This window comes from Amia ocellicauda, chromosome 13 (genome assembly GCF_036373705.1).
Source record: "Amia ocellicauda isolate fAmiCal2 chromosome 13, fAmiCal2.hap1, whole genome shotgun sequence".
Lineage (NCBI taxonomy): Eukaryota > Metazoa > Chordata > Actinopteri > Amiiformes > Amiidae > Amia > Amia ocellicauda.
Genome location: NC_089862.1, coordinates 26,511,605 through 26,533,768, shown reverse-complemented (window position 1 = coordinate 26,533,768; position 22,164 = coordinate 26,511,605). Strand labels below are relative to the sequence as shown.

General features: G+C 37.7%; 1 protein-coding gene across 6 annotated transcripts in view; it reads left to right on the top strand.

The window, feature by feature from the left end:
* The window catches only part of LOC136766680 (receptor-type tyrosine-protein phosphatase delta), a 634,939-nt gene that overhangs the window by 175,654 nt on the left and 437,121 nt on the right, over positions 1 to 22,164 (top strand). For all 6 annotated transcript variants that reach the window (XM_066720365.1, XM_066720369.1, XM_066720368.1 and 3 more), the window contains exon 4: positions 10,254 to 10,325. The gene's annotated coding sequence lies outside the window, so the exon portion shown is untranslated. The remainder of the gene's footprint in view (positions 1 to 10,253; positions 10,326 to 22,164) is intronic.

The window sequence follows — 22,164 nt, the reverse complement described above, 5'->3', positions numbered from 1 at the left end:
CAGTTGGTCTAATTGATTCTCTAAATAACAGACACATGTTGTGTACAATTAGGAATGTGTGTATTTTGCATTGCAGTGTTCAAAAGTAAAATGGGCATTTTCACATGGAAAGTGCTATTGCTGGTAGCCATTAGTTTATTGCCTTGATTAAATCAAATTGGTGCCACACCACCCAATTACAAATTGTCCTTAATGGCAGCCTTATTTTCCAGCAGTCTCTTACTTGCACCAAATGGAAGCTTGCCATGAAGTACTAAGATCATAATTATAATTTGGCAGGTGGGTCAAAGTTTTATCTGGGTCTATATCCCTTGCCAGGATTAATTGTTTCTACAGGCAAGATCTGTCTCACAACTAACATCAATTACTGCAGTAATGTAAAAAGCACTAGTGTTTGCATGAAGTGATTTTCTAAAAGATGGTTTAATCTCCCCATTGTTAGGCTTCTTAGTTTCAAGCTTTAAATGTGCAGTTCTTCACATCTAACTTGTACAAAACCAGCTAGTACAAATGATTGTACAATTGGTCTTCAACATGTATTTTGGCTTAGTGTGCACATCTTTATCATCCAGGAAATAGTTTTCTTATTGTTGTACAGTACCGTCTTTATGCATAACAACCTTCACCAATGACAGACCCTTTGAATATGAAAACTGTTACAGTGTTTTTCTGTAGCAGTAGGCTAAACTGAAGACATCTTTCTTGCCTCTGGCCCTTTTTAGTTTTGTAAAGTGCAATTATTTTTCCTCTTGACCCTCTTGACTTTTTTAAAAAATAGCCCTTTTCTGCCAAGAAAATTAAACTCTCATGTGTTGGGACTCATTAATCTCTACTGTGTCTCAAGCAGAAGCACTTCTTGTCATGCAAAAGCTTTCAGCACTTTGACAATTGGGCCTATATTAAGATGCAGTAAGTAGGTTCTGTATGTGGTTCTGTAATCAGGGGTTTTGTCATAAATGCAGAGGTGCACTTTCCAAGTTAAGAAAATGTATTTCTTTGACTTCCTAAGGACTTAAATGAAGATTGAAACTATGGTGCAGATTTGACTGGTCTTTTATAGGTTCATTATTACCCTACCTGGTGCCGTTTTCCATCAAGATTAACTAACCTCAAATCCCATTTCATGCAAAATGTGGTGCTTGACAGCTACATGATTTGCAAGCACAGAGAGTTGCGGCAGACATCTTTTCATAGTAAATTCTAAGAATTTATGGCAGGGAATCCTCCAGCATTTCAGCCAGGCCAATCAAAACAAGGAGCTTTAACCTTGCTTGTTGATGTGTTCATTGCAGCATGACTTGTTCTTCTCCCAGAGGTTTTACTACCCAGCCAAAGCCACCATTACTTACAGCACAGGCAAAGTCCCAATACACACTGGAAATTTATGATTTATATTTAGATAAGCTTGAGATGGCTGATGTCTTCATCATTCATTGCCTATGAGGAAAAGAAATAAAGGCTGCCAGCAATATGACTATAACAGCAATACCTGCTTTTAAATGAATATCACGACCTTTGAATGTCAACAGGAAGAAAAAAATACACAGGTTAAAAAAATAAAAATAACAAAATGAATTAAGGGGAAACCCTGTTATCAGCATGAGGCACAATGTCCAATACAGCAGTTTCAAAATACAATAAAATATGATACCAATATGGGTCAGTTGTACCTGAATATTAAAGTAATTAATTAATTAAACACCTAATGTTATGCAAAATTAGGTATTCATATTTTATGTGATGTAAGTACTAGTTCACATTTCTTTAAATACATATTAAATAACGTAATTGTACAAAAAGAAACACACACACATATATATTTAAACATTCAGTCTTTTCTATTTTCTATTTTCTTTTCTTTCTATTCAGCTATTTCTAGCTTTATCTTAAGGGAGGTTTTAAAGTGTAGTTATGCCACATGAAAATGTAGCTGCAAAGTGGGTCATGCACGCTACTCACAGTCTTTATTCTGAAATGGCTGGAGAAGAAAAAAGAAACATGAGATTCTGTTTTGTGTGTCTTTTTTTACTTTACTAATGTTGTGAAGGGCATTACAAAGCATTAAACAGAAAATGTCTCCTTCATTTACAATTACATGCTTCCTGTGTATATATTGAACATTCCAAACTGAAGAGATCAGAGAAGGACTAAGGGAGTTATGGGATGGATCCCAAGAGATGAGAATGCCACTTAGACAATGGAAGGAGGAGATCAGAATCTTTGCTGAAGAAAGAACCAGTGTAAATTGACGCATGTGGGGAGGCATTCACATAGCAGTGGGCTGACAAAGTCTGATGATATTAATACATACATACATACACATATATCTATATATCACCATCAGCCTATATTGATCCACTGCTGGATGAAGGCCTCCCCAAGATGTTTCCACTCGCTTCGATCTACAGCTTCTCTTTTCCATGTCACCCTGCAAAGTGTATAATTTCATCTTCCCATCTTCTACGTCATCTTCTAGGTCTTTTTTCATCTCATCTCTTTCAAATTCCTTTGTCCATCTTTGATCTGTTCTTCTTGCAATATATATATATATATATATATATATATATATATATATACAGTGAGGGAAAAAAGTATTTGATCCCCTGCTGATTTTGTATGTTTGCCCACTGACAAAGAAATGATCAGTCTATAATTTTAATGGTAGGTGTATTTTAACAGTGAGAGACAGAATAACAACAAAAAAATCCAGAAAAACGCATTTCAAAACAGTTATAAATTGATTTGCATGTTAATGAGGGAAATAAGTATTTGATCCCCTATCAATCAGCAAGATTTCTGGCTCCCAGGTGTCTTTTATACAGGTAACGAGCTGAGATTAGGAGCACTCTCTTAAAGGGAGTGCTCCTAATCTCAGCTCGTTACCTGTATAAAAGACACCTGTCCACAGAAGCAATCAATCAATCAGATTCCAAACTCTCCACCATGGCCAAGACCAAAGAGCTGTCCAAGGATGTCAGGGACAAGATTGTAGACCTACACAAGGCTGGAATGGGCTACAAGACCATCGCCAAGCAGCTTGGTGAGAAGGTGACAACAGTTGGTGCGATTATTCGCAAATGGAAGAAACACAAAATAACTGTCAGTCTCCCTCGGTCTGGGGCTCCAAGCAAGGTCTCACCTCGTGGAGTTTCAATGATCATGAGAACGGTGAGGAATCAGCCCAGAACTACACGGGAGGATCTTGTTAATGATCTCAAGGCAGCTGGGACCATAGTCACCAAGAAAACAATTGGTAACACACTACGCCGTGAAGGACTGAAATCCTGCAGCGCCTGCAAGGTCCCCCTGCTCAAGAAAGCACATGTACAGGCCCATTTGAAGTTTGCCAATGAACATCTGAATGATTCAGAGGAGAACTGGGTGAAAGTGTTGGTCAGATGAGACCAAAATCAAGCTCTTTGGCATCAACTCAACTCGCTGTGTTTGGAGGAGGAGGAATGACCCCAAGAACACCATCCCCACCGTCAAACATGGAGGTGGAAACATTATGCTTTGGGGGTGTTTTTCTGCTAAGGGGACAGGACAACTGCACCGCATCAAAGGGACGATGGACGGGGCCATGTACCGTCAAATCTTGGGTGAGAACCTCCTTCCCTCAGCCAGGGCATTGAAAATGGGTCGTGGATGGGTATTCCAGCATGACAATGACCCAAAACACACGGCCAAGGCAACAAAGGAGTGGCTCAAGAAGAAGCACATTAAGGTCCTGGAGTGGCCTAGCCAGTCTCCAGACCTTAATCCCATAGAAAATCTGTGGATGGAGCTGAAGGTTTGAGTTGCAAACGTCAGCCTCGAAACCTTAATGACTTGGAAAGGATCTGCAAAGAGGAGTGGGACAAAATCCCTCCTGAGATGTGTGCAAACCTGGTGGCCAACTACAAGAAACGTCTGACCTCTGTGATGGCCAACAAGGGTTTTGCCACCAAGTACTAAGTCGAAGGGGTCAAATACTTATTTCCCTCATTAACATGCAAATCAATTAATAACTTTTTTGAAATGTGTTTTTCTGGATTTTTTTGTTGTTATTCTGTCTCTCACTGTTAAAATACACCTACCATTAAAATTATAGACTGATAATTTCTTTATCAGTGGGAATCAAATACTTTTTTTCCCTCACTGTGTATATATATATATATATATAACAAGACTTTGGCTTGTGAATCTTGAAACGGGATGGCATTTGTTATATATTTGTTTAAGTGAATTCAATTCAATACTGGTTTATAGAAGGCATGTACAATCTGTTTAATAGTCACTGAGCCAAAGAGCACAGGGTAAATTGCTGCAGCCTTTTGCAGATCGATAGGACAGGGCTCCTTACTCCATACATGTAAGACTAACCTTGGCACATTCATAGCACAGACTGTTGTGCTTAGCTCTCAAATGACTGTATTGATTAAACATCTCCGAGGTGTATATGCATAGGTGTTGTTTTTCCCAGGCAGCCAAGGCAGACAGTAGTGTCTTCTCTTTCTAAATGAGGATGCAGTTCATTCAGGAGGAAAATACAATTATCTTTGCAGGTCATTTCTAAAATATGAGATATTTTGTAGTGCCTTTATGCATTCTTGGCTCTGGTGATTAGAGTGGGTTTATGTACATTTTAATTGATCTAGACAGAGGTCCATGAACATTACTTCTTGGGTGGCTAGAGCTGTGTTTCTTGAAGTGATTAAACTAATTAAACAAGATAATTAATCAGAATGCTTTAAGCAGGTTTTTTTATTGGTTTTAATTCTTTCTTTTTTATCTGTTGTACAATGTTGGCATTTCTAGTAAACAGTAACTACAATAGCTTGGTGGTTATAATTTGGTGTAGTTACTATATTGAGCACATAGTATTCTATATTATAGTAAACATATTTTACTTCTGTCAATTCAATGGGATAGGATTTTTCATGTTTGACAGACAGAATATGAGATGTGCTTGTGCATATATTGCAATATGAATTATGGTCACACCTGGAGCTTAGTAAAATCCAAATTGGATAAGACCCAATCAAAGCTTTGACTCACCCACTAAACTTGTCATTTCCAATTCCAATTTTGTCTTCATTGTTTGACAGATGATTCTAACTTATATTTAGTAGGAGCCTCAGTAATCCAGCTACTGCTGTACTTTGAAATAAGTGAGTGGGGCAACGTTTCTATTTGCTCTGCACTGAAGAAATTCAGAATTAGCATAAGTGGTTGTTTTCTTTGTTGTAGCTGTTACATTTCATGAATGTAGCATCAGTGTATGCTGTTTGTTTAACACCACTCCGTGTAATTATTTGATTTAAAATTCCTATGGTTTGGCTCAGGTTAGATTAGGCTGATTTTGTCTTGCTAAACCAGGGGCAGGATTAAATAAAAAATGTTGGCGAAGTGCGAGCGCGAAAAGTGGCGGGAGAGTCGCAGCGGGATCGCGCAGCTCAGCGCCTTGAATTAAATCCACACCGTGCGGAGCTGCGAGGGGGAGGAGCCGGATCTTCTGGAGAGACAGTGCAGCCAATCACAGGGTCTGAAACTGGAGAGACAGCGGAGCCAATCACAGTGTCTGAAACTGGAGAGACAGCGGAGCCAATCACAGTGTCTGAAACTGGAGAGACAGCGGAGTCAATCACAGGGTCTGAAACTGGAGAGACAGCGGAGCCAATCACAGAGTCTGAAACTGAAGAGACAGCGGAGCCAATCACAGTGTCTGAAACTGGAGAGACAGCGGAGCCAATCACAGTGTCTGAAACTGGAGAGACAGCGGAGCCAATCACAGTGTCTGAAACTGAAGAGACAGCGGAGCCAATCACAGAGTCTGAAACTGGAGAGGCAGCGAGGGCGCGAGAGCAGGACGGGCTGCGAGAAGAGCGACGCGTCAATAAAGCAGAGAAACAGCGGATTAAATGAAAACTGTGACGCCCGCGAATAGCAAACTACACAACTGTACTCAGCTGCGGCTGCATTTTCAGTAAGATGACACTGTCTTCTAATCATAAATGTAACCGCTGTGATGTACAGGTGTGTAGTTTGCTATTCGCGGGTGGGTCAGTTTTGATTGTATCCGGCCCCACGGTGGCGCAGAAGGTACAGAAATCTACCGCTGCGCGCTGTAAATCAAAAGCATGAATCTACCGGCTGAAACACAATTACACACCTGTACTGTGTAGCGGCTACAAATATGAGTAGAAGAAAATAATACAATAAAATCAAAAGCCGCCCTTGATGACACCTGTGTATTTTCATTTGTGTATGTCTTCGCAGACAACCTTATCCAGGCGTTATCTATAGCCGGTGGATCAATGCTGGTGTCTTCGGGTAGATGTGAACCAGAACAATGCAAGTCTCTTATTCAGGGCCGCTTTACATCAGCGTTTACTTGTCATGTGCACTTTGCACTTTGTATTACTGTATTGCAAGACTGCCAATCAATAAATAAACATATACAAAAAATATGTGTAGATGAACATGTTCAATAAAAACTGACCCACTGGCTAATACAGAACTACTAAATGAACATCATAGTGGTTACATTAATTATTAGAAGAAACGATCAACTGAAGAATGAAGCCGCACTGAGTCCAGTTCTGCAGTTTTGTATTAACGGGGGTCAAAGATTTGATTCAATGCGGCCCCTAGTTTGCCTGATAATGTCGGTTGATGTGTGATTGTTCACTGGATGTGTCCCATTGTGATATGTGGCTGTGAAGCAAATATATATTTCATGGAGATACTGATATAAGTAGTTCGATTCCGAAATGACTCAGAATCGCTCATTTCAGGTGTTTAATTTTCTACATGTTGTGGTGGAGGACCCCCAGACCCCCGCCGTGAATCCCTCATTATGCCTCGCCCTCATTTTGCTGACTGATCCATACATAGATACTCTTTACAGTACACGTTGTGATACGACAGTGTAATATAATTGTGTGTATGTCAGTTGTATATATGTCATCTACATCACTGATTTCCACAGTGCCAGCTGTGACAGCGGTGCTGACAGTGGCTTGGCGCTCCCACAACGTCCCTCCTGTAGTTTGAAAGGCGCCGGTAGCATAAAGGCCAACGCGGCACGTAATTGTCTCCACAGTGAGAGGATGGTTGCGTGCAAATCTATTATTCAATGTATCTTTCAGCAGCTGACACAATAACGCTGTGCTGTGTCTATCAACCCGATAACGTCTTATTAAAAGGTGATCGGAAGGTCTAGAAAGTTCCGATGGATCTGGAAGTGTAGGGCTGGCGTCGTCTTCCGTCTGCCATTATAACTTTCATTGTCATAATAGTCCACTTTCTCTTGTATAGATGGCGATATGGTGCGCAATCAATCCAATTGCGTCATGCGTGTGTGATCTGTGATTAGTAATGAATGATTGACTGATTACAGGTTTCGTTATGCTGTTGCGTAAATGTGTGTATGTGTGTGTATATATATATATGACTTATTTATATATGAAATTGGCTATATCTCCCCTTCGAAAACCTACGAAACATGGCATTGAATAGTTTTACGGGTTCGTGTGGCATTTAAATCGACCAATTAGCGGCAATTTCTATTAACATTGCAACCTTCTTTGAGTGTCAATGTGGCCACCTGCTACTAGATAATTGATTGTTCAGATTATTCCATATTTTTCTAGATTAAAAAAAAAATATTATTATTATTTTTCTGTGGGTTTTTGTACCCAACGTGCAGCGCACAAACGTCATACACTTGTATGTGTACTGGCTTGCAATTTATACAACCATATGTGCCTGTAACAATATTATATAAATGTCACCCAGACGTCTCCAGATGCTTTACCTTTTTTGTGCACATCTTCATAAGAGCAATTATACAGCTGCTGATGTAGTGTTCGTGTCTTAAAAGCCGCCTTCATTCCCAAATATACCAGTAGCCCCCGGGCGTCGCTGGACCCTATTCAGTGGGGCTTCAGCCCCCCTACATTTTCTGTCAGCCCCCCTAAAAATATTACGATCAAAGACGTACGAAGCGACGGAAACAGCGTCCAAAGCCCCGCATTGCGCGTCTGCAGAAACACCGAGTCCAGCCGCTGTGAGAGTCCGTGAGAAGCGCCGAGCGGCCAGAGAGACGAGCTGCAGAAACACCGTCCACAGCGGCCGCACCACGATCCGGCAAAACGCACATTCACAAACTGACACATTGCTGAACAAAACACAATATAAAATGACATTCAATATCAACATATTTTCTCTCTGTGCACGAATAATAAGTAACATTTATGTAATTGTGTGGATGTTGGGCGCAACATGTAATGTATGATCATCGCGCTGTGCAGTTGTTTCGCTGACGCCGAGCTGCGCTTTCTCTCCCTGCGCGCAAGCGCAGAGGCTTCAATCCGCCGTGAGACGCTGAGCAGCTGAGCGCACTGTCAGCCGGTTTTCTCCACATACTGTCTAGAGTTAATGCAGCGAAAATGTAACCAGTCCCGCTGTATTGTTGGGCTGATTAACAACAACTTTAACCAGCCGCTAATAGCAAACTACACAACTGTACATCATGGGATTTATTTTAAAAATTAGAAGGGAGTAGCATCTAACTAAACATGAAAGCGCTGAGTACAGTGTGTAGTGTTGTAGTAGCGGCTGTGAAAGCTGCGAGAAGGTCGCTTTGCGGCGCAGATCGGGTCAGATTTAATATCGCGATAGTTCAGCAGCGCGATTTGCACTCGCAGACGTGCGCTAATGCTTCTGCGAGCGACTCGCAGCGCCGACGTTTTTGATTTAATCCTGCCCCAGGTGTGTCAAATCGGTATGGCTGTAACTACTGTAGTCGTCTGAAAGCAAATCAGTGGTGTCCTTACATGGAGAGATGTGACGAAGAGTTGAAATTGGTAGCAAGCTTGGTGCTTTGGAAAATATTTAGTTTTTTAATAGTTTTGTGACTGTGACTTGTTGATTGTGATTTACACTCCATGTGCAAGAGCCTTGACTTCCCCTGTCTCTCATTTAACGTCAGTGACTAGAATGTTCAGTAGTTCGTATGGGTAATAATAGGTTGTGTCACTTGGAGATTTTTACTTTATCTGTTCATTCTTTACTTACAATGAATAGATAGATAGAAATATAGATGTGTTTAACTGCAGATATTGAATTAGTTCCATTGATGTGTTTTGCTATACAACTGATACTTATGCTTGCATTAACAAAGTGATTTCTGCCTTGAGCAAAGATTTGTACCGAATTATAACACAAATACAGAATTCAGACAAAACAATATCTTTGTCAGTTGCTTAAGACCGAATAGTGAAATAGGTGAATTGATGACACAGACCCTCACGGTGTCAGCTCAGCTATTTTTATTTTAGATAAATCAGTCAATTCAATCAAGCAGGCATTCAATCCATTAAAGGCCTTAAGAATCAAGTGAGACTTGGGACAAGTAGGAAAAAGTAATTACTTTCACACAGCCAAAGCAGAAACATTGCTGTTTCATTACAACTGGGATGATACTGAAAATGTCACTGTGGATGGAAATGTATTTATGTACATTTGATCAAGAAAATAAAGAAATAAAATGTAAACATTTTAAATATACATTGAAGAAAAACAGCAATTTAGTGATTTAATATATTTTTTAATGACAAATATATAGTTTACCCTCTAGGGAAGAGAACATTAAATTATATTATGCACCTGTTTTACAAGGACAGCTTAATTTTTAATGAACAAATGCACTTTAAATTGCTCAGAAATTGGACTTGAAGACAAGAAAAATCTTGATAACCAAATTCCATAACCTCATTGTGGTTTACATCCGCTTTCAAACAAAACCCCAGATTTAATTATTATTAATCAGATGGTTGTAACAAATAGGATGATATTTAGTAAATATGAATGTGTATATGATGGATATGTCACTGCATTTATGACAAAAGTAGTTTGCTATTTAACATAAATTAAAGAAGCCTATTTCCTTCAAATATTCGTTCCTAATTTGCATGAGAGGTATACATAATTTCATTTCAATACATTCAGTTTCATTTTCAAAATGTAATGATTCTGTTTGATTTAAATAATATGGTGTAATCTTAATTTCACGGAGTGTGAATATGCATCTTCCTGGACTGCCTCATAATTGTTTTGTTTATTTCGTTTATCTGGTTTTTGTTTTATCAGAAAACACTAGCAGTATAATGATAGTAATCAAAAATATAACCTGCAAATCAATGTTGAATTGTATAGTGATCTCTGTATTTTTGTTTATTTTTACTGACTTTTGTTCTTCTTCTTTCTAGGGGGATCTTGAGGAGTTTTAAGCTTTTATTCCTCCAGTCTGAGACAGCCCTGTTGTCAGTTTTCTTATACCGGTAAGATGATGGTGATGATTAGATATCCTTTGTGTTGCTTGGAGAAATGTCTTATCATTTTGTCACACACACCATTAGCAAATGTCAGAAAAAGCCATGAAGTAAAAATAATTGAATACGTCACTTATAGCTATAGGTATTGCTCCATATACAATTATGTAATTGATAAATAGAGAGTACAAATCAGCTTCATTCATAGAAAATTGTATTTTGTCAGTATTATGAGGTTCTTAACTGGTGGAGTATCTAAGTTGCTCATATTCATTCTAAATATGCCAGTGCTGAAGACTTTAACGTAGGGTTTGTGTTTTCATTAGGCTTGGATGCTTTTCTTTTTTCAATTGTGTTTCTTAAATGTCATTTAAGAATTCAGTCCATCGTTTAAAATTCACAAATAGTTTGTAAGGGTTATTCCGTTGAGGTTAGATCTCTTATCACTTTTGGATACTACTTAAGACAGATGTATACTCTTATAGAGAATGCAAGGTTGTGCAGTATAAGGACAATTGTTTCTTTGGCAACTGTTTCTATGGTTGATGTGTAAAGAGTCATTAATTTTGTTTTGAGTTCAGGCCCTTAGATTTGTATGTCATAAAAACATGTATATAAATGGCAGTGGGTTGGGGGTTGGCCATCAACTGAAATGTAGACTCAGAATGCCCAGATAAAGCTGCTTTTCATGTCGTTATTGGTACATAACATCATCCTACAAATAGCGAATGTGTAGAAGTTGTACTTCTAGAATTTTAATTATAATTCCATTGTCAAATGAAGACCGGACTGCTGAAGTGAATTTACAATGAAGAGAAAACAGAGAAGAACTTGCTAAGGTCACAGTTTTTCTACTCATGAATGCAAATTGAAACTTTTTCCCCCCTCTAAGTCAATAAATTAGCTAATAGCTCTAAGAAAAGGTTATCCCATAGTTGTTTTCCATAATAATTTCTTAGGTCATTAAGCATGTTGAATTCGATTGAAACTAAAACCCATTATAAACAAATAAATAAATAAATGCATATGGCTGAGGTCCCTAGGAAAACACTGTCTAGATTCCATAGATAGTAAGGGAAAGCACTATGTCTTGTAACTGACACTCACTAATGGCTTGTAATGGCATGCATATAATTGAGAATGTTACTGTGATATCCCAGATTCTCAGTTTTGCAGGTGTGATATTATTTTAAGCTTCTTATTAAAAATGCATCACATTGTTGATTGTTCACCCTTAAAAGGCAGGTTTTAGTTATCTATATTGAGAGATCAAACTACAGAATATTTGAGGTATTTGTGTTTCTTTTATAAGACAGGATCTTAGAGTATTTACTTCTACACTATAAAGGAAGACTGTACTACCACTGTTATCTGTTCTATTAGATTTAAAGTTGTTGCTACTCTGTATATTATCTTATATGAATTCAGGTACTTCCCAGACTGATAAGAGTTGGCAGAAGTCACGTTATTGCATGTCAAACTTAATGATATTTTAAGGGGCTTTGTGGTATATTGTGGTATGTATTTGAATCCAGGTTACAGTTTTTCCTTTTAAAGTGGAATATTGTATTTAAACCAGATACATAGAGAGTTAAGATGTGTGTGCGTGCGTGCGTGTGTGTGTGGGCCCGTGTACATTTTAAACTTTAACACTGTATTTTATAGCATATCTCCATATTTGATAATCACCATATAATTCTTATTATACATACTATTTAGTTTTAGTGATTGTAACTATAATGTCTTATTTTCAGTTTTGGCGCCAATGTATGATTATACATGAAACATCCCCCTCTAGTGGCAAATCTTAATTACGTATGAATCAATACCTCCCAGGAACAATCAACTTGACCAGATTTTTTGTGTTGATTACATTTTAAAGCTAATATTTTAAATGCTCATTATAAATGTAACAACATACACATTACTGGAAATATATTGGTTTCCTTTCACTCTGTTACACCAAAGCAGCTGTTGTTTTTTAATTCTATGTACAGCACTTAAAAATAGAGGTTATACATATTCCTTTCTAAAGATGGTCAAAAGAACATTCCTGGATTGGAAAGAAAGAGGCACAAATTAAATCATACCTCTCATTAGTTATTCACATTTCAACGTATTGTTAAAAACTCAATTTAAGTTAAATGTTTACAGCTGTTTATGAAGTACGGGCATTTTTCAAACACACAAACCTGTTTCAGTTTATAGATGGAATAAAGAATTACAGCAATATTGAGTGTCACGCAAACTTCCGCTACTAAATTCTAGAAATTAAAGCAAACATCAAACTTCAGGAAAACAAAAATATTAAGTAACGGGATTCAGGGACATATACAACAAGGGATAACAGTAGAACAAAACAATTTTGTCTATGTGATCCAATACACAAAATTAAGATTTTATACATAGCAGAAGCAGGTAATAACATTAGAATGAGATTAGCTGAACAACAGTACAATATAAGACAGCATAACACTCTTAGTGGCACATTTTATATTGCATGATCTTTCTTCACTTGAAATTATGGGACTAGAAAGTAATGGACAGTGGACAGCATCTGATAGGAAAAGACATGAGAGAGATTGGATACATAGACTCACAACAAGCTTTCCATGGGGTCTAAATACAGGATAACCATAGAAACACAATTATGTCTTTAGGCCTATATCATCCAGGTTGTAGTGAAATTGTGTGTGCATCTTTCCTTCCCTTGGGACCCTATAGCTGGCTTTTGGGGGGGTCCCCAAAGGAAAATAAAACCTAACCAGCCAGAGCCTCGCACTACATGGTGTAGGTCTAACTAAAAATATAGTAATTATACAATTTTAACAGAACCTTATCACCCAAAATACACTGGCATAAGGGAAATAATAAAACAAAGTTTTTTGACACAATTTGAAAACAAATATTTTCAGCAATAAAGGGCCATATGCAGAATAGGATCTAAAGAATAACAATAACAATAAGAAATTAAAGAATGTATAAAGTTAAAATACAGACATACACTCACCTAAAGGATTATTAGGAACACTGTGTTTGACCCCCTTTCGCCTTCAGAACTGCCTTAATTCTACGTGGCATTGATTCAACAAGGTGCTGAAAGCATTCTTTAGAAATGTTGGCCCATATTGATAGGATAGCATCTTGCAGTTGATGGAGATTTGTGGGATGCACATCCAGGGCACGAAGCTCCCGTTCCACCACATCCCAAAGATGCTCTATTGGGTTGAGATCTGGTGACTGTGGGGGCCAGTTTAGTGCAGTGAACTCATTGTCATGTTCAAGAAACCAATTTGAAATGATTCGACCTTTGTGACATGGTGCATTATCCTGCTGGAAGTAGCCATCAGAGGATGGGTACATGGTGGTCATAAAGGGATGGACATGGTCAGAAACAATGCGCAGGTAGGCCGTGGCATTTAAACGATGCCCAATTGGCACTAAGGGGCCTAAAGTGTGCCAAGAAAACACCCCCCACACCATTACACCACCACCACCAGCCTGCACAGTGGTAACAAGGCATGATGGATCCATGTTCTCATTCTGTTTACGCCAAATTCTGACTCTACCATCTGAATGTCTCAACAGAAATCGAGACTCATCAGACCAGGCAACATTTTTCCAGTCTTCAACTGTCCAATTTTGGTGAGCTTGTGCAAATTGTAGCCTCTTTTTCCTATTTGTAGTGGAGATGAGTGGTACCCGGTGGGGTCTTCTGCTGTTGTAGCCCATCCGCCTCAAGGTTGTACGTGTTGTGGCTTCACAAATGCTTTGCTGCATACCTCGGTTGTAACGAGTGGTTATTTCAGTCAAAGTTGCTCTTCTATCAGCTTGAATCAGTCGGCCCATTCTCCTCTGACCTCTAGCATCAACAAGGCATTTTCGCCCACAGGACTGCCGCATACTGGATGTTTTTCCCTTTTCACACCATTCTTGGTAAACCCTAGAAATGGTTGTGCGTGAAAATCCCAGTAACTGAGCAGATTGTGAAATACTCAGACCGGCCCGTCTGGCACCAACAACCATGCCACGCTCAAAATTGCTTAAATCACCTTTCTTTCCCATTCAGACATTCAGTTTGGAGTTCAGGAGATAGGCAACATTTTGTTTGTATGGATGTTGGGCACAACAATTTGTACACCTGTATTGCAGTTACTGTAACAATAAACAAGTTATCTCCACTGGACACACAGAGGAGGCTGTGAATGAACCCGGAGCTGCGCCTGCGCACACCTGCGCCGGGCGGTCTTTCTCTCCACTGTGCCTCAACCGCGAGAGGCTTTAGACAATCCGCAGTGTGTAAAACTAGAGCAGCTGAGAGCATTGTCAGGGAGTTTTCTCACAGATATTTTCTTGATTTAATACAGCGAAAATGGGACCACTCCCACTGTATTGTTGAGCGGGATTAACTACAACTTTAACCAGCCGCTAGTAGCAAACTACAGAACTGTTTACATTACAAATTAGAAGAGAGTAGCATCTAACTAAACATGAAAGCGCGACTGAGTACAGTTGTTGTTTTGTAGTAGCTGCTGTGTGAAAGCTGTTTTATTTCCTTGCATTGTGCAAGAAAGTAGCTGCGAGAAGATTTAATACCACGATAGTTTAGCAGCGCGATATCCATTCATAGACATGCTGCTAATGCTTCTGCGAGCGACTCGCAGCGCAATTTTTTTGATTTTAATCCTGCCCTTAGACAGTACCATATGAGATCCCCACAGGGAGGCCAATTGTTTAGGATTGTGGAAGTAAAAGCTATGGGATAGCTACATACATCCACTCTCTCCAAAGCATTCAACATACATAAGACAGATGATGAAAAAGTTAAAGGAATTAAAATACCCCTTTTAACCCTTGGCATAGTAAAGCTGTAGTTTTTGTCGTCTTCTGGGAAATTTGGCATTGGTCATTATTTGTCTTACATTATTTGGTCTTAACACATAACGCATAAATACGCATACAACTGTGATTTTAGAACTAGTAGGACATTTCCTTTAAAAGGTCACCATGAATATAAATGTAATTTTCATTAGTTATATCAACATTGTTGACATTGTCATGTTGAAAATGCTAGGATTTTCAATGCATTCTAAATGTCACACAAAATCGACAGGCCTCATTGATTTTTAACGGTATAGAAATATACATTTGATGACTGATTATATTTTGAGAGCGGTTTAATTCTAAAATCATCAAGAAACTTATTAAAATGTCTAATTTTATCTTGAGTTCTTTATTAGTATTTCACAGTGGATCATACAAGAAAGTACTTTTCGGCACCAATTTTGGTCATGTAGCACTCTTACCAGGAGAAGGATGTGAATTGAGATCAAAGCAGCACGCTATGTGTGTTCTCATAAACACTGATAGAGATGTAAACAGTGATTTTAAAACTGTTTGACTTTAGTAAGAATCACTTAGAAACTATATTTTTGTGTACAGTGTACATGCAATAAATGTAATCTCCATGTGAATGTCTATAATTATATTATTAGAACAACAGTGAAATACCTGTTGACAATGTATTTAATAATGGATCTGCCACAGGTTTGGTACCATGCTCTAAGGAATGGAGTGGTGGATTCGAGCCCCACCTTAGGCTGGTTGATATTTTAAAAGACAAAACATTAAATTAATTAAACTAAAGTAAATTCAGAACAGTATTTAATGTTACAATAGGGGTTTATAGTATACTGTAGCTTGCCAGGACCAGACTGTTGCAATACTGTGCTGAGAGATGTGGTTTTACAGTGTGAACAGTGCTGCTTTTAATTATGACTGTTTTACTTACCTACATTGTTATGTTGGTACATCAAAAACAAGTTGATATTTAATGTGAATACATATTTTAATTTGTAATTAAAAGGAGCTAATTCAGGACAATGACTAGCTTTTCCTCTGAGACATTTGTTTCTATGGACATTTCTATGAAGAGGCTTTAATTTAGTTGATTTACCGAAAACACTTGCTACAGGTACTGGTCAGGTAAAACAATGTTTTATGGTTTCATTAAGTAGCTGATGTTTACAGCATAGTTATAAAGTACCCCACATTTAAATCAAAGTTCATATGCAAATAAGGCTCCTTAATACAGAAATAGAGAAAATTGTAAACCCTGAAGAATAGCCAAACATGAAGATAAAAAGGCTCTGTTGGTAAATTATGCAAATCTATGCATAAGAATAATTTATAAATAAGAGAAAAAATAGATAGTAAGAAATGTAGGATGCATCTAAAAACCATACACTGCTTTTGATGATGGAACTTCTATTGCTGTGCCTACATTATAAGTGAAAACCAAATGTTATTTCCATGTAATGTTTTGGGAAAAAATATTCCTTTCCTGCTCATTAATATTTGTGTTGTTATTTATTAATTTTGAGCATATGTTAAGATGTTTATCTTTCATGAAATAATGCATACAGGTTAAACTAAAAACTAATTTAGTATTTATTAATTTCTCTTTTCTATAAGTCACACATACATACATCCTACATTGTGGGTGTCTGACCCATCATAAATCATGAGAGCGATGCTCCAGTGTATAGGCACAGAGTGAAATATTTTCTGGTAAATCAAAGGTTCATAAGTTCATTTTTATACATATTTAGAACTTTAAGAAATCAAATCTTTCTACTCCCAACAGATACAATGTTCATGCTTTTTCCAAACAATGTAGTACAATGTAATGATAGGATCATAGAGAGAAGATTTTCAGAAAACCAAAGCTCTCTTCCTGTTTACAGAAAATAGGTCAATGTATAAAGCACAGTAACTGGTGCAAAACAAATGGACTATAACATGAATAACATTTGTTTCAGCTTAAGCATGTGTTGGTTGAGAATAAAGGTAAAGAGCACATTTGAGATATAAATAAATATGTTTTTGTCAAAATTTTGAAAAGATTTAAAAATATGAATACCTAGTTACCTTTATTAGGATTAAGATCACGTTCCATGTATTTGTTCTCTGGCATTCTGGGGCTTACATTTAAAGATTTAAAAAAGATAAGAAACCATTGGATGCTTAGAGTCTCCTGGGTCAGCGTTTTAGTTGTGTGACATCACTCACTCTCTGCAAGCACTGAAGGCTGCGGTCCTTTTTAGCTCCCCTCCACTTTTCATTTTTTCTGCCCGGTATTCCTAAATAGGAACATCCACTAAATGCATATACATAATATTATATTAAAATAGGCATGATCCCAATCCTAATAATGAAAATATTTGATCCACTAATCAGTTTATCTTTGTGTCTCCATGGTACCCAGAGTTTATAGCTGTTACACACTCATTGTATTACTTTAATGTGATCTTTCAGTAAATTGATCGCCCCATTACTTCAGTATTAGCGTAATAATTAACATTCTGACATATTATGGCTTACTGGTATTTGCATATTTTTTTTGAGTGAACTGATTGGAGACTGGTGCTAATGCAATTCTTCTGCAGACACACAACGGCAGTTGCTACTTGAATTTCAGACATATCTTAACACACTTAACTTGGCCTCCATTTGTGATTGACAGTGGGGAAAAAAGGAAAGTGTGGTTGTTTTAAAATATGATTAATCCATCCCTGTATAATAAAAATTGCAGACGTTTCTTGCTGGAGACAGCTTAAATATTGATAATTGAAGCAAATAAGTCACAGAGCTGAGAGAGGTGTTAATTGATTTTGATGCTAAGCTGTGCCCAGTGAAGTGTCCACTTTCCAGATGTGTTGTTTTATGCTATTGAAAGTTAGCTTCTATTGATTAGCTCTTACCTGAGACTGTACCACGGTAACTTTATTTACACAATAGCAAACACTTATTAAGTCATTGACTAGAGCAGGGGTGGGGAACCTCCTTCCTATCAAGGGCCATTCGAGAGTTCACAAATGTATTCACGGGCCACAACCTTAATTAATACACCTACATCAAAACATTAATATAGATGAAACTTACATTCTAATGCAAGAACAAATCACTTTTTTCTAAACGCACACACTGCAGTCAATACATAAATAACTATATAGCCTACAATAAGCAAAAAGTTCAAAAACGGCATGCAATAAGAAGAATGAAACAAGTGTAAACTTAAATATTGGAATAATGCTCAAAAGCAATATTTTATAGGCAAAAATAACTATTTATCAAAACAATTGTACACTAAAGTAAACATTTTCAACACCGTGTAAACTTTGTTTTCAACATACAAAGCTACAGTGAATAAAATCAGTGTATTTCAATAAACTATTTACTATATATTTAGCCTGCATACCTGACAGCTCGGGACAGTCCGCACCGGACATGTTTCTGCACTTTCCCTGTATGAGCTCGTACCTCACACTGCATTTTGACAGCCTCTCCAGGTGAACACTTTTACTTCAGGTACTCTAGGTAAATGTGTTTATAACTTATTTATTTTTGTGTTTATGCAGTTAAAATGCAGTAGAGGTGTTTATTACATAAGTTCGGCGCTTCTAGTGTTAATTGTATGTCACAAATTATTTTTTTCAAATGTTCTCTAGGGCCGGAGTAAACAGCCTCAGGGGCCGTATACGTATTACTCCTGCACTAGAGGGTATACAAATTGAATGCTTGTTTTGTTAGAATTGACAATTCGGAACTAGTTAGTTGGTGGACTTTAATTTAATTAAAGAGAATGAGTTAAACATGGAATTTGTTTAATGGGACAGTACAATAAATTCCTGCCTTGTGCCCCATGCCTGCTCGGATTGGTTTCGGCTTCCCCGCGACCCTCACCAGGATAAGTGGTTTCGAAATGGATGGATGGATGGACAGTACAATACAATTTGAGTGATTTGTTTGCATGTCTACCTTACCTCATCGGTAGAGTTTCCATGTGTGGTTTTATTCTAATCAAGGCATTTTTGCTCAAGCTAAGGTGAAACGTGATCTGTTTCTAAATTCAGATGGGTTGCTGAGAGAGCGCTCTTACCAGATCTTCTTTTGTAAGATGTTACTTGATTTTTTAGTTACACAAAAAGGCAAATTTCAAGATATGCATTTGATAATGTGTATAGTTTGAACTATCTGTACTAGTTCAAATGTGGCCTTCCTCTGTGTTATTAAATATTTATTTATTTTGTAACAGAGTTCATAATTACCATGCTGTTGTGCAAAACCAATGAAGCAAGGAAATCTGTTTACAAATGAGATCATCTTTAACAATGATCTTAATAAACAGCCTTCCTTTGGGATTAGCAAGTGTAGAACCCGTCTCTGAAATAACTGGAAACTGAAATAACTGTTTACCACACCATTGTTAGCTGCTCTTCTTAGGACCCCTGTTCCTAATTTATGAGATCATTTGAAAATAATGTTTAATCCTGTTTCTCATGAATTCAACTATGCATTCATGGTCATTTTTTGTACTGGCCAGTGTAACAGTTTTACAGAAATGTCAGTGGTATGAGTCAGTTATGTATGAATGCAAATTATTATAATAGGTTCAGTTTCCTTCACTAGTATCAATCCAGATAGTTTGGAGCATACATGAAACACAGATCACTAAAAAGTGAGCAGTGATGTGGTGAAATAAATTAACCAAAACGTTATATTTCATAATAACAAATTCCTCCAATATTACATTTCACAAACAATTTGGGCAACACACATAATCTGTTCAATATCCATTATACTTTTGCCATGGAAACACAAAGAGACCAATTATATACTTTATTTGTCTGAATTAATAATAGAACAGAAAAGTTACCTTTTTATTTAATGAAAACGATTTAGCCTACACATAAATCAGAGCAAACAGAAGCCAGAAACAAATACTTAAATTAAGTTTTGTGAAGTCCTCAGAAATACTCTTCATGTATTCAAGTATGAATATGTAGATGAACGTTAGATAAGTCAATCATTAATTCCGTGATTAGATAACCATTAGCTTTTGATAAACTCATGTTACAATTCTTTACTTGTGTCCTTAAGCTCACAGATCCTTAAGTACACATACTGTTAAGATAATTAAGATTCAAGACATAGTTCTGGCGTGTGAAAGAGCTGGCTGACTCAAATGATTTATTGTTCAGTTTCAAGGGAAGCTTTGTGGTGGTATACATGACACTTACTGCAGAGGCAGTTACAAAAATCACTATATAATTTGTAGAACATCAAACACTGTTTGAGGTCTGCTTTTGTCCAAATGTTAGATTTAACAGCTATTTTAAACTGTCAGTAGATATTACATTTACTTTGCACATAGACATGTACCAATTCATAACCTTTACCCACCCACCGATCTCATAGTAAAAACACAGTACTTAATGGAAGGTCTGAATAATGTTAAAAGCCATTAAGTATTAAAATATAAATTTGCTATTGCCAGTTTGATCAAAGTTTCAGTTTGGGAAAGGGCATCGGTACAAAGCTATACAAACCCATTTAATGAGTAATAACCATGACAATGAAATAAATCCAATTAATTTAAGACAACCACAAAAATCACTATAATGGACTGAACTTCATGGCCATTGAAGAGACAGACAGAAAGTGTAATGCTTTCATCCAAGTAACATTCAGCCATGAACCCAGCACATAAACATGCCCTACATCAACTGCACAGAAACAACTTCCCAGATTACAGATTCCCCACAATATTCTCACTGTGTCCCCAAAACCTACATGCCATAATTCTATCTGGCAAACTGGAGAATCTCTAGGATTTTGAAGGTTGAGTCAAGAGATTGATATTAAGGTATGGATTTTCCAGAGGTTCTTTTCACTTCTTCCTGATAGTTCGAGTATCCTATAGATCATATTTACTACTCCGACATTAATTGTGATTGACCTAAACATGCTTTTGACTTTCTAACACCTTCCAATTGATATTTATGAACAACCTCATGCACCGTTAGTCTTGGATAATATGTATTACAATGAGTGACCTTCTGCACAAGCTACTTGTTTCCCCTCAAGTTGAACAGGGTATTAGTAATGTGTAGAGGATATTCAAAAGGTCAGAGGCTTATTGGCATAAATAGAAACTTTGTGGTTTTGTTCACCTAGAGAATTAAGAAGAAAAAACACACAATTACTTGCTGCTTTGTATCAGTAAATATAGACCCATGAAAGGTGTGGTGTTGAGTGTAATTGTAAGAGGATGTGGTGTGGACTCAGCATGTGTCTGTGGTGAGGGATATCTACAAAGTGTATATATACATACACCGATCAGCCATAACATTATGACCACTGACCGGTGAAGTGAATAACACTGATAATCTTGTGGCACCTGTCAGTGGGTGGGATATATTAGGCAGCAAGTGAACATTTTGTTCTCAAAGTTGATGTGTTAGAAGCAGGAAAAATGGGCAAGTGTAAGGATCTGAGTGACTTTGACAAGGGCCAAATTGTGATGGCTAGACAACTGGGCCAGAGCATCTCCAAAACTGCAGCTCTTGTGGGGTATTCCCAGTCTGCAGTGGTCAGTACCTATCAAAAGTGGTCCAAGGAAGGAAAAGCGTTGAACCGACGACAGGGTCATGAGCGGCCAAGGCTCATTGATGCACGTGGGGAGCGAAGGCTGGCCTGTGTGGTCCGATCCAACAGACGAGCTACTGTAGCTCAAATTGCTGAAAAAGTGAATGCTGTTTCTGATAGAAAGGTGTCAGAACACACAGTGCATCACAGTTTGTTGCGTATGGGGCTGTGTAGCCGCAGACCAGTCAGGGTGCCCATGCTGACCCCTGTCCATTGCTGAAAGCGCCTACAATGGGCATGTGAGCATCAGAACTGGACCATGGAGCAATGGAAGACGGTGGCCTGGTCTGATGAATCACGAGTACAAGGTGTTGACTTGGCCTCCAAATTCCCCAGATCTCAATCCAATCGAGCATCT